Here is a 13,121-nt window from a genome sequence, read left to right on the forward strand (position 1 = left end):
CTTTAGGATTTTCTTAATAACATTTTATTGGGATGTCTGGGTGGCTCAGTGGTTCAGCAAGTCTGCCTTTGGCTCAGGGTGTTATCCTGGGGTCCTGGGATCAAGTCCCACATCAGGATCCCTGCAGGGAGCCTGCTTCTCCCTCTGCCTATGTCTTTGCCTCTCTCTCTGTGTCTCTCATTAATAAATAAAATCTAAAATAAATAAATAAATAAAAATAACATTTTCTTTTCTCTAGCTTACTTTATTGTAAGAATACAGTATCTCGTATATATATAACATAAAATATGTGTACATTGTTTATGTTCTCAGTAGGTTGACAGGAGTTACCAGTTCTGGTTGCCAGTAGGCTATTAGTAGTTAAGTTGTGGAAGAGTCAAAAGCTAGGGCAGCCCGGGTAGCTCAGCAGTTTTGCCCCGTCTTCAGCCAAGGGCCTGATCCTGGAGACCCGGGATCAAGTCCCCTGTCAGGCTCCCTGCATGGAGCCTGCTTCTCCTTCTGCCTGTTTCTCTGCGTCTCTCTCTCTCTCTCTCTGTCTCTCATGAATAAATAAATAAAATCTTAAAAAAAAAGAAGCTATATGTGAGGGGTGCCTAGAGGGCTCAGTCGGTTAAGTGTCCAACTCTAGATTTCGGCTCAAGTCATTATCTCAGGGTTGTGAGGTTAAACCCTGCATTGGGCTCTGTGCTGAGCCTGCCTCAGTTTCTCTCTCCCTCTCCTTGTGTCTCTATACCACCCACCCGTCCCCCTCGCTTCCAGACACATGAGCACTCTCGCTCTAAATAACTAATTAATTTTTTAAAAGTTATATGTGAACTTTTGACTGCCTGGGGTAGGGGGCAGTTTGTGCTCCTAATCTCCACTTTGTTCAAGGGTCAACTGCACTGTCTTTCTTTAGTAGTGGGTTTTCTTTTTAAGTCTAGCCCTTATGTGTAGTGACTTCTTGCCTTTTTGCATTTATGTTTATCAAACTACTGGAGTTGGTAATTTATTAATCCCCAAAATCTATTCCAGAGTTTACCTTCTCTTTCATTTGACTAGTACACAAATGGTTATTTGACTACTTTTCTTCATGGTAAGGGCATACTTGTAAGACCTTCCATGTCTTTCTGCTTGTATTTAATATAGAAAACCCTATTCGTACTGTAGAAAGATTATGAAATTTAACAGACAGAAAACAAGGTTTGTTCCTTACCTTTGTTGACTTACTACTTGCATGCCCTTCAGGTTAGCTTCATACCCTATCTGAGTGTAGATGTTATCCATAGTATACTAGTGATAACTTTATGGAGTTGTGTGAACTACATGAAATAATGTGCCAAGAATCTAGCACAGAGTTTGTGATATTGTACTTGCTCTTCCTCCAAACTAAAGTCCACCTGTTTTGGTCTAAATCAGCCTCACTCTGACCCTATTTTTACTTTATATTCTTGCTTGCTCCCCTGAGATTCCATCCCAATCCTAAAAGCTGAGTCTGCCTTAATTTCCCCTGGTTGCACCTCCATTGGTCTACTACCTCTGACACCAAGGTTTTAAACTCCTCCCCTTACACAAAGCATTTTAGATCATGGAATTCAGTGATTCTATTATAATCTTATGGTTTAAAACTACTTCCTACTGTATCTCCTATAGGCTTGCTGCTTTTTGATTGAAGATCTAATGACCACCTTTTGAATTGCTGCCTGAAATATTTTCCTGGTTGAATAGTCTTCAAATCAATGGTTTTACAGTCATCATCACCCTGAGGATGCTTAAAAGTAAATACAGCTTTATGTGTATTGTTATGAACTGAATTGTGTTTTATCAAAATTCATATTTTGAATTCTTAACCCCCTAAAGTGAGGGTATTTGTAGAATAAGGAAGTAATTAAGTTTAAATCAGATCATAATCTGATTGGACTGGTACCCTAGTGAAAAGAAGAGACACCAGAGATCTCTCTGTGTCCTCATGTACACAGAGGAGAGGCCACGTAAAGATACAATGAGAAAACTGCCAACTACAATCCAGGAATAGACCTCACCTGAAACCAAACCTGATAGTGCCTTGATCTTAGACCTTTAGCACCAGAACTGAGAGAAAATAAATGTTTGTTTGAACCACCCAGTCTGTAGTATTTTGTTATGACACTCCTAGCATACTAATAGATGTATGATATAGATTGTGGTTACCCTGATATTTTAACAAAACCTAAACATTTTTTTGCAAAGAAGTAAAACAAATAGCACTAGAGTCAGTCCACAATTGTAATATTTCATAATTATAACTGATATTAATGTAGGGACATTTCCTCAGCCTTCACTGTGACAGAGAGCCACCTCTTGTCCTCAGACAACTTATAGCCCTATACCTTAAAGTACTCAGCTATTTATTATGGGTTGGAAATGTGAAAAAATCAAACATATTTGTGGAAATTGAGACATGCTTATTGACAGAATTCACTAGAAGACTTTCTTAAACATAGTTATTAATATATGTAACATTAATGAAATATAGCTTTAATCCTCATATACAAACTTTATTTGTTGCAAATGGGCAAATAAAATATGGCAGATATGGATATTCTCATCTTGTCTGCCGATCGATCAATTTATGTTTATGCAATAACTATATTGGTTAACTCCCACATAAATTGCTACAATATCTCAAAAGATTTAAGATTTCATTGTTTTGAGAGAGAAAGAGACAGAGAGAGAGAAAAGAGAAAGAATGGAGGAGGAGGGGCGGAGGGAGAGAATCTTTAAGCAGACTCCTCACTAGCATGGAGACCCACACAGGGCTTGATCTCATGACCCTGAGATCATGACCTGAGCCAAAATGAAGAGTCAGGCACTCAACGGACTGAACCACCCAGGAACCCCTTGAAATGAATATTTTTAAAATTAAAATGTACTCAGTATGGTGGTTAAAATCCACAGCATTTCCTGAAAGAATGGTACAGCACATGATTTTTTTCAAGGTATACCCATACATTCTTAGATTCTAGATACGTCTATGATCTCCCTTCTATTCAAGTACATGCAAAAATACAATTATAGATGATGCATTGTCACTAAAGATAATTTGTATTTTTAATCAATGTCCAGAAGCATTTGAGTAAATATTTCTATTTCTGTTTGTCACTTGAGTTCTACAATGAGATACTTTGTTAAATTTTTTTTTCTTATAGAATTTATACATTGTTAAACAAAAATGCTAGATTATTCTACTTTTGCCAATATTGTTTTGTGAACAATTCAGAAGTTTTTCCTGTAAAATTGATATGCAAAGAGTGTATTTTTCTTATGTGCATCTTATTCATATGCTACTAACATTTTGAAAGAGATAACCAATTTTTGAGAAAAGACAGAGTTTGACTAAATATATGATGCTTATAAAAGGACATAACAACTTTTGGGGCACCTGGGTGGCTCAGTAGGTTACATGCTTGACAGGCTCAGGTCATAATCTCAGGTCCTGGAATCACGCCCTGTGTCAGGGCTTCTCCCTCTGCCTCTCCTCCTTATCTCTCTCAAAATAAAATAAAAAAATTAAAATAAAATAAAATAAAATAAAATAAAATAACAAACAAAATAAACATTTTATCCCAAGCAGTAAGATCTCAGGTTTAAATTCTCAGGCCTCAGGCCTGGATCACATGGCACAGATACTCTCTATATCCATCAGATTCTGGAAGATATGCAAAAACATTAAAAACAGTAAGATGTGTTCCTATGTCATCTTTTTCCTTTCTGAAGTTTCAGTAACGATGCCAATTCAGAGTAATTTCAAAGTAAAGTCAGTATGTTAGGGGCATACGTTGTCAGCCTGGATCTATGGCAAAAGGTACAACTTGATTATCAAGGCGTTAAAACAACTTGGCAAATATCACTTAGGCCCTTCATGCCAGGTAGGCAGAATAACTACCTCAATTTTTCAAGGTGATTAAGCTGATTAAATAAGAACACTGGGATTCTTCATTCATTCATCTTCACTTAATCAGATGGAAAGGTCTTTTCTACAGACAAAGGATTCTAAGTGGTGTGACTTAATCCTTCTGTTCTTTCTTCCCTCTCAACCCTCACCACTACCACCACCTCTTGTAAGGGAGCCACATCTTTAATACAACACTAATTCAAAGACTCTCATTTCAGAGTTGTGAGGTTCCCCTCCTTTCTTTCTAATTGAAACCACTTAACAGACTTTCTAGGAAATAAATGCTAGAGCACTAACCTCTGAATGCCATTTAATCACTTTTTTCAATCAATTCACATGTTTATTTATGAGAATTGCTATACCTGTTAAGTGTTGAATTAAAAGGATTGGAGGGGAGGAAGACACTATTAGGAAAAACCCGGAAAGTAGTGCTACCTGAAACATTTATGAACATCTATTGCAAACACTCTTAAAATCTGGTAAATTGCATTTTAATTATTTTGTAAATGTACTGAAATTAAAGAGCATTTGGAAAGCAGTCATCTAGAGTTGAGAAGGTATAAATTAATCACATGGTTATATTGAATATTCAGAAATCAGGGATCCTTAATGGAGCAATAATAATTTTCAAGCAATATTAGAATTTCTTGGCACATGCTCAGGGCTGTTTGGAGCATATTTTCACACTGTGGAAATGTTTACTCTACCCAGAAGCCTATTTCCCCCAATAGAAACACAATGAAAATTCAAACACAATAAATCATTCCCAAGGTACAGAGATTCAAATGCCACAAGTACTTTGATTCACTTTGCTTCAGGGGTGGAATTTATAAATTGAAGAACTTTTAAATTTGTTAGAACATAGCACTCTGGAAATGAGAAAAGCAAAGCCGATTGGATTCCACAATCTTATTTGGGTGTCACTCTATATTACTCTTGGCAGTGTCACTGGCATAACCAATAGGGTCCCAAGGAATGGTGTAGGAAGCAGAGTCATTTCACCTCTATGGCCACCAAGAGGATCTGAGAGACATTTGCCCTTGGAAACAGATCTCAGTACCCCAAGAATTGTCATCCCATTTGAAAAGTGGGAAAAGGAATTTGAAAGATAAAGTGAATTAATCCAGACTTCCAACAGTTAAAGAAAGAAGAAAACTCAGGTTTCCTCATTCCCTGCTCAGTCTTCATTCCTTTCCAACATTCAAAAATAGATCTGAAGACATTTTGCATGTGCACACTTACTTGTACTTCTAATTAATGAATCATTTACTTGCATTTGCTTGATTTGTGTTGCACTTCCTACTTTTCTTAGACTACTGAATCCTATAAACACTTTGCCCTTTTAAAGAATATTGCCCCAACATCTCTTATTTTTCTATTTTATTTTCCTCATCTCTTCAATAAGTGGTTAAGGTAAATAAAGAGCTGGTGTCACTGATATATCATTATTTAGTTAGGACTCTCCTTTTTGGAAATGCTAACTTAGGTATAGCTTCTAGGATGTTAAAGTATTTATGTAAAGCATTTGTGCTTTACCTAAGAAATTACTCCTTTCTTACTCCTTTCTCATGTACTGTGTCTGTTACCATCAAACTTTTTGAATCATGCTTATGAAAACTCAGGATGCCACAAAAAGCTATAGTACCATAAATGAAGTTATAGAATGGTAGAACTGCCAGATAAGAGGTGTTACTTGCATTGTACATCCTCACTGCACCTAAGATGTCATGAAGAAAAAACTATTTATAAGCTGAGTCTGTAGCCTGTCTTTTCACCCTCTTCAAGTAGACTTTTAACAAAGCAATAGTTTTCAATTTTGATGGTGTCAAATTTATGAAGTTTGATCGAATATACTTTGGGGTGTCAAGGCTAAGAACTTTTTGTCTTGCCTTAGACCCAAGAATTTTCTATTTTTTTGTGACACCTTATGGTTTATGTTTTATAAATTTATTTTTGTATAAAGTGTGAGGCTTAGGTGAAACTCATTTTCCAGTTGTTTTTTTTAATTACAAATAAGAATTTTATTTATTTTTATATTTTGATTTTGTAACCCATAATATTTTATGCTTTTTCTCCTCTATTATTAGGTCTAAGAGTTTATAAAAATCTTTTGGATTTTCAGCACACACATTGCATCATACGGGGGAAAAAAGATAGTTTTACCTAAGCCTCTTAATATTTATACCTGTCCTTCTCTGATTTCTTACTCCATTTGCTAGAATCATAAACAGAATGTTGGCCAGAAATAGAAATGGCAGGCATCTGTCTGGGTCCTGATTTTAAAAGTGTTTCTCAAATTGTATTAATAATTATCATAAGGTAAAGAAATTTTCTTTTACTAGTTTATTAAAAACTTGTTCCAAATATTTACTGGATCTCTTGAATGTTTTTTCTTCTGCACATATTGAAGAGGTATGATCTGTCCCTTTAAAGTATTATGAGATCTATGTTGTCTCTTCTTTGCTGAGGACAAATCTCACTTGTTATTCTTTATGTCCTACTTCATTGCTGAATTATATTTTTTTAGGATATTTAAAAAATGTATTTAATGAAGGTCTGAGTGGTAAACTCTTAAAATGTCATTTCTGGCCTAATCTCATAAAGGTGTTTAACTGGGTATATAACTTTATTTGCTCTTTTCTTTCCCTGAGCACATTGAAGACACAGCTCCTTCATTTCCTGTCATCTGATGCTACTTGTGAAAGACGTGCAATCACAGTAAGTCTACTGCCATTGATAAGAAAGTAATTTGTCCTTCCTTTCTGATAGCTATTAAGATTCTATTTCCAAACTTTCTGATTGTTCTTGTTATATATTCTCCTGTTCATTTTATTTTTATAGCTGTATGTTTAATATTTTCTTATTCTTACATTTTAAGTGAAAAATGCATTTTCATTTTGAACACACTTATTTTTAAGTCTTTGTCAGATTGTTCCATATAATTAAGTCCATTGGAAGTAAGTGCATATGCTAAATATTGATTTTGTTGGCTACCTTTCTTAGAATATTTATTCATTTGTCATGAAATATTGATTTGCAAGTTTGATTTTGAGGTGAGGAATTTTGTTTGTTTTTCTCTCTTGGTGCATCTCTTCTTAATCCTTCCTTGCTGTCACACTCTTCTCAAATTCCCTAACTTTATGTTTTCCTAAAAGGCACCACAATTGGCATGCTTTTATCTCTTTTACTCTATAGATATCTCTTTTATCTCTTTTATCAAGTAAGCCACGGTCTGCTCACTGCCAGTTTCCAGACCACATGTCCAGGTGTGGTTCCTCAATCACACACAACCTAATCAAACACGACTTGTTTCCTTTCTAGTCCATTGGAGGGCTTTTGTTTTGCTTTCTATTTATACTCCAACCACATCTTTGCTTTCTCTTTTCAGATTTTATCTAACTTTCCTATATATATAAGAACCAAGAGTGTATATCAAAATGTACTTTGTCACCTTACTTAGAATATTCCCATTCTGCCTTTAACCCATTTTCATCAGGCTTTTGTCCTCCTATGAAACTATTCTTGGCAGAGTCACCAGAAAAACATCCATCCTGCTAAACCTAATGGTCAGTTCTCAGTTTTCATCTCAGCAATGGCTGACACAAATGATCATTTTCTCCTTGCTGATGCATTTTCTTTTGTGTTTTAGGACTGTCTTACTTCCTTATTTGCCCTCTAACTGAATTTTCTGGACTTTCAATTTCTTTGCCTAGCTCTCCATGTTGTTTTTAAACTTTAATTGTTGGAGAGTCAGTGTTCTTCAGATATTTTCATTCTCTATAATTACCTCCTATGTGATCTCATTAAGTGCTATCCACATGGGTATATACACACTTAATATACTAACGTGATATACATTATAATGTATTATATATTATAACTATAATATATAATTCATAATGTGTAATATATGTATGTATGTGTATAAAATACAGTCTATTATATTACCTCTATTTTTCTCCTTTTACCTCTAGAGACATCCATATACTTCTTCTATGGACCCTTTTTTTTTTTAAAGATTTTATTTATTATTTATTTATTTATTTATAGGCCATGAGCAGGGGGAGGGTTAGAGGAAGAGAGAGAATCTCAAGCAAACTCTGTGCTGAGCATGGAGCCTGATGCAGGACTTGATCTCATGACTCTGAGATCATGACCTGAGCTGAAATCAAGAGTTAGATACTCAAATGACAGAGCCACTGAGGCATTGTGTCCCCTCCATGTACCAACTTTGGTATCTAATACTTATCTAAATCCAATACGATTAAAATAAAATTCTTGATTCTCTATCCCAACATCTTTTTTTCTGCAGCCTAACATTCTAGTCCACACCAGTATTTTCTGCTGTCTAGATTCCTATGCAAGCCTCCTAATTAGCCTTCTTGATTCTACCATTTTCTCCTACCCTTCATCCTCACCAGAAGCCAAAGGAATCAGATTATACCATACTCCAGTTCAAAACCATCAATAGCTTTCCATCACACTTAAAACTAATCCGAACCTATCATGGCCTTAGAAGCCCTAACATGGCTCACAACTATCATCTGACCCTGTTGTTTCCCTTACCCAATTCAGTTCAGCAGCCTTTGCATTCTTACTATCCTTTAAAATATTACTCTGGACTTGGACTTTTTTTCCCCTCAATTCTTTGCATAGTTTCCTTCTTCACATCATTTAGTCTATTTAATTAGTGTCCCTTCAAAGAGCCCTTCTACAACTCCCCCAGCTAAAATAATCTCCTGTCATTCTTCCATATCTTTAGTTTTTTTCTTTTTTCTTTGAAATTCTTTTTTTAGCTTTATTGAGCTAAAATTGTATTGACAAAATTATATTTAAAGAGTATATCATAATGATCTGATTATATATTATAAAATATATATTTCTACATAATCTAGTTAACACATCCCTCACTATATTTATGCTCTATAAATATAAATATATATATTTAAGTATATAGGTGTGTATGTGTATAAGTATGTTAACATCTAAGTTCTACTCTCAGGAAATTTCAATGCTACAGTACAGTATTATCTACTATAATCACCAGGTTGTATATTAGATCTTCAGACATAATTGATTTTGCTTTTCTTTTTAAAGGTATCAAACATTACCTGATATTTTAATATTTATTGTTGACCTGTATCTCATCCACTAGAATGTAAGTTCCCCGAAGGCAGACATTTGGTTTTTCTTATTCACCACTGTTTCCTCAGCTTCTAGATGAGTCCTACAACCCAAGAGGCATTCAATAAATTATGGCATTCCACTCGTGATCAGGAATCTAATTAGACAGATCAACTAATACAGCTCCTATACTAAGTAAGTATTATATAGTATATTTTTACATCTGGTAACCAGAAGCAGGAAAAGAAAAGCATTTTTCAACTTTTTCCATTAAATCTCCTTCACTTGTGCTCTAGGGTATAATCACAACAAATAAAATATAGAAAATGTTAGCACTGAAGTCATTCCACACAATAGTACATGTATCACCCTTTGGTTCCTTTTTACCTGTGCATTTTGGATTTCCAGTTCCTCTATTCTCAATTGGCTATATGTGTGTAAAACGTTTAAACCCTTACATTTAAATTCCTTCCAAATAAATGATCTTGTCCTCTCCTTTGAAAGTTAAATGGAGCCTGAAATTTGGGAGAATACTAATCCCATGAATTATCTGTTCTGATAATAGTATCATTCCATTATAGGCTCTTTTGACATATCTTAATACAGTTTAAATTTAAAACTAATTGGAATGTTCAAAGCAAGAGACAAATAAATACTCTAAGTCTTGATAACTAAGGAGGCATTAGAAACATCAGCTCCCAAATTCAGTGGACGATATCTAAGAAAGTTAGCTTTTTCATTCTTTATTGTTCTCAAAATTATAGAGTATGAAAGATTATCTTTTAGTTGAATGCTCCAGGGGGCCAATTGTGTATAGAAAGGGTTCCTAATTAGAATGCCAAACTTATAAATAGACATATGATCCACTATAGATGAAGTCTGAGAACCACTCAACTTGTTTGTCAAAATCTGAGGAAAGAACATGTGGCAGCTAGTTAAGTTATGCATCTTACAATTTGTACTTCTAAAAACTGTAGCATGACTAATAAAAAAGAAGGGTATCTCCATAAATTATAAACACTGAGCTTGTAGGAAGAGACTAGAATCCTTAGATTTCATGCAAACAAGGACATATGTACTATACTGGGTTTAACAGCATCCCTGAAAAAATCCCATTCACCAGGAACCTGTGAATGTAAACTTATTTGGAAATGGGTCTTTGTAGATGTAATCAAGTAAAACTGAGGGCATACTGGATTCGGGTGGGTCATATCTGATGTCCACTAAGAAGAGGGGAGTTTGGACACAGACATATATAGATGGAAGACATCCATTGAAGACAGAGGCAGAGATTGAAATTACGTAGCCACAAACCAAGGCATACCAAAGATTGCTGGCAACCACCAGAACCTAGGGGTTCAAGGAAAGATCTTTCCCTAGATTGATTAGAGGGAATGTGGCTCTGCCAGCAGCTTAGTTTTAGACCTCTAGCTTCTAAAATGATTAGATAATAAATTTTTATTTTCTAAACTATCCATTTTGTTGTAATCTGTTACAGCAGCCCTAGGAAACTAATAAAGATGCTAAGGCAAAACTTATACGACTATAGACAAGGACACATGGGGAATGTGGAAGGAATGCAGGGCTAATAGTTCTCAGAAATAAACAGAAAATATTCCATTTCAGAAAGAGATAATTATACACTAAGTGGAAACCCTTTGTAAAAGACTAAAATCAAAAGGAAAACTACTATAATAGGGCATCAAAGAAAGAAATGATAGGAAATGGCTAGGGGAAACCAGAGGAGACAGATCTCAGAAATTTTTTCTTGCCACAGAATCACAAAAGGTCACATATTGCATAACCCTATTTATATGAAATGTCCAGAATAGCAAATCTATAAAGGCAGAGAATAGATTAGTGGCACATGTGAGGGGGAAATGCGCCTGATTGCTAATGGGCACAGGTTTCATTTTAGGATAACAAAATTTTCCAAAATCAATCAGACTGTGATAAGTCTGAGAAAAGCAAATGTATTAAAATAACAAAATAAGCGATACAATGATAAAATTTTAAATACTGATATTGGAAAGATATACCATCTTATGAAGAAAAAAAGTCTCTCAGAACATCAAGACATATACTAATAAAATTATAAGGCTTTAAAGAATAAAGAATAATCCTTTGAGCAGCCAGCTTGAAAGGTCCACTATTCACAAGGAATCAAGTAGCAGACTGGCATCTGGCTGCTGTTTCTCAATAGAAGTATCCAGAGCCATAGAAGAATACCTACAAGATTTTCAGGGTAGTTTCCATCCTATCATTGCCAAACTTTAGGATATTTATTAGCCTTTCTGGATTTATTTCTATCAAAATTGACATTCTAGATAAATCTCAATGAATTTCAGGGCTTTCCTTTAGTATTAATAAGTAGATATATCTGTATTTCTAAGAGCAGACCCTCTCGCCAAATGACACCCTACCACTATATATAGACATCCCTGGATTCTTAGGCTGCTTTATTTGCTGAATGTCACATCTGACAGAATCCACAGTGTTCTGTCCAGCCTTTCCAATTAGGCTTATTTTTGTTTTACAATGTAATAAATACCTCTGAGCTTGTTATTGTATCTTATAAATGAATTGCTATAAATTGCTTATTACTCTAAAAGATTACAGCAGCTTTCTAGAAAATTAAAATTAATGTTTGTCTCCTGGGAGCCATCAAAATATGTGCCCATTATAATGTAGTTTGAGGAACAAATCAAATTCTTTTTTATTCTATTAAATTTTATATTATTATATTCAAATACTGTGTTGTTGAAAAATTAACTTTAAATCACTCTGCAAAGTCACTTAGAAATAATTTCCTAGAAGCATAATAGCCCATGATATTTTTTTTTCCACAGAAGTAGAATCATCTTATACACTTCACATACCAAGGGATCTCAGAGATTATGTCATCTAGCCTTCTCATTGGACAGATGAACAAATTTGGCCTGTAGAGAATCTATGACCATTTAACAATTATAGGGCTGGGACCAGATTTGGGTTTTGATTGCTTGTCTAATACTCCTTACACTTCCCCATAAACTCCTGTCTTCCTGTGTTTAGATCTGTACTCATAAGCATTATTTAATTCATTGCACAAATATTTATTCATTGTCCACAATGTGCTAGCCATTCTTTTTTTTTAAGGATTTATTTATTTATTCATGAGACACACACACACACACACACACACACAGAGACAGACAGAGACAGAGACAGAGACACAGGTAGAGGGAGAAGCAGGCTCCATGCAGGGAGTCCGACGTGGGACTTGATCCCAGGACTCCAGGACCACGCCCTGAGCCAAAGGCAGGCACTAAACCACTGAGCCATGCAGGGATCCCCTGTGCTAGCCATTCTTTGAAATTCAGAAGATGCTGAGGTAAAGAAGGCAGACACAGTCCATGTTCTCAGGGAGCCATTATTTCCTGACCTCACATGGCTTCTGCAAATTTTTTTCCCAAATACTCAGCCTCCCATTCCTCTTCCCTTCACCATTTCTTTCCAAGCTTCACTATCTTCAGGTTCTCTTGACATCCTATTCTAAGTATCACTGGGCCATAAGCCTAAATCAGGTACCAGGATGCCTTCTCTGTTCCCCTCATTGCCCTAGTCTGGGCTATATGCCCTTGATCTGTGGTCCCTTAACACTGTAGGCTTACCTCTATCACAGCATCATTACTTGGAAAGGTATTCATCTCCTTACTTGTCATTCCTTCCTCTTAAACTGTAACCTCCTAGAGGGCAGGGATTTGGGTCACATTTGTTCCAGTATCTTTAGTATCTGCATAGTACCTGGAACAGAATGAGTGCTCACTAAATATTTGTTGTTGATTAATTGAGAATGTCTGAATAAATATAAGGTCTTATGTGGACTATTTTCATCTCACTGTAAATGAATTTAAGCAAATGAATTCCTCCTGGGGTTGTTTGTATCTTATTAGCTCCAAACTGATCATTAGAAAATAATGTCAAAAATATCTAATTCATTTCTAGGACTACTTTCTTCTCCATCCTGATGTCATGCTCCACATAATCTCTAAGCAGTGGACAGCTCATATCTATGGGAAAATACAATTCTCTGCTCAACTCA

General features: G+C 35.3%; 1 protein-coding gene across 11 annotated transcripts in view; it reads right to left on the minus strand.

Moving 5' to 3' along the window:
- The window catches only part of LINGO2 (leucine rich repeat and Ig domain containing 2), a 1,123,953-nt gene that overhangs the window by 522,322 nt on the left and 588,510 nt on the right, over positions 1–13,121 (minus strand). For 5 of the 11 annotated variants that reach the window (XM_072841609.1, XM_072841599.1, XM_072841604.1 and 2 more), the window contains one exon: positions 9,025–9,140. The exons of the other annotated variants lie outside the window; for them this stretch is intronic. The gene's annotated coding sequence lies outside the window, so the exon portion shown is untranslated. The remainder of the gene's footprint in view (positions 1–9,024; positions 9,141–13,121) is intronic. 11 annotated transcript variants of the gene reach the window in all.

The sequence above is a fragment of the Canis lupus genome, chromosome 10, assembly GCF_048164855.1.
Source record: "Canis lupus baileyi chromosome 10, mCanLup2.hap1, whole genome shotgun sequence".
Taxonomy (NCBI): domain Eukaryota; kingdom Metazoa; phylum Chordata; class Mammalia; order Carnivora; family Canidae; genus Canis; species Canis lupus.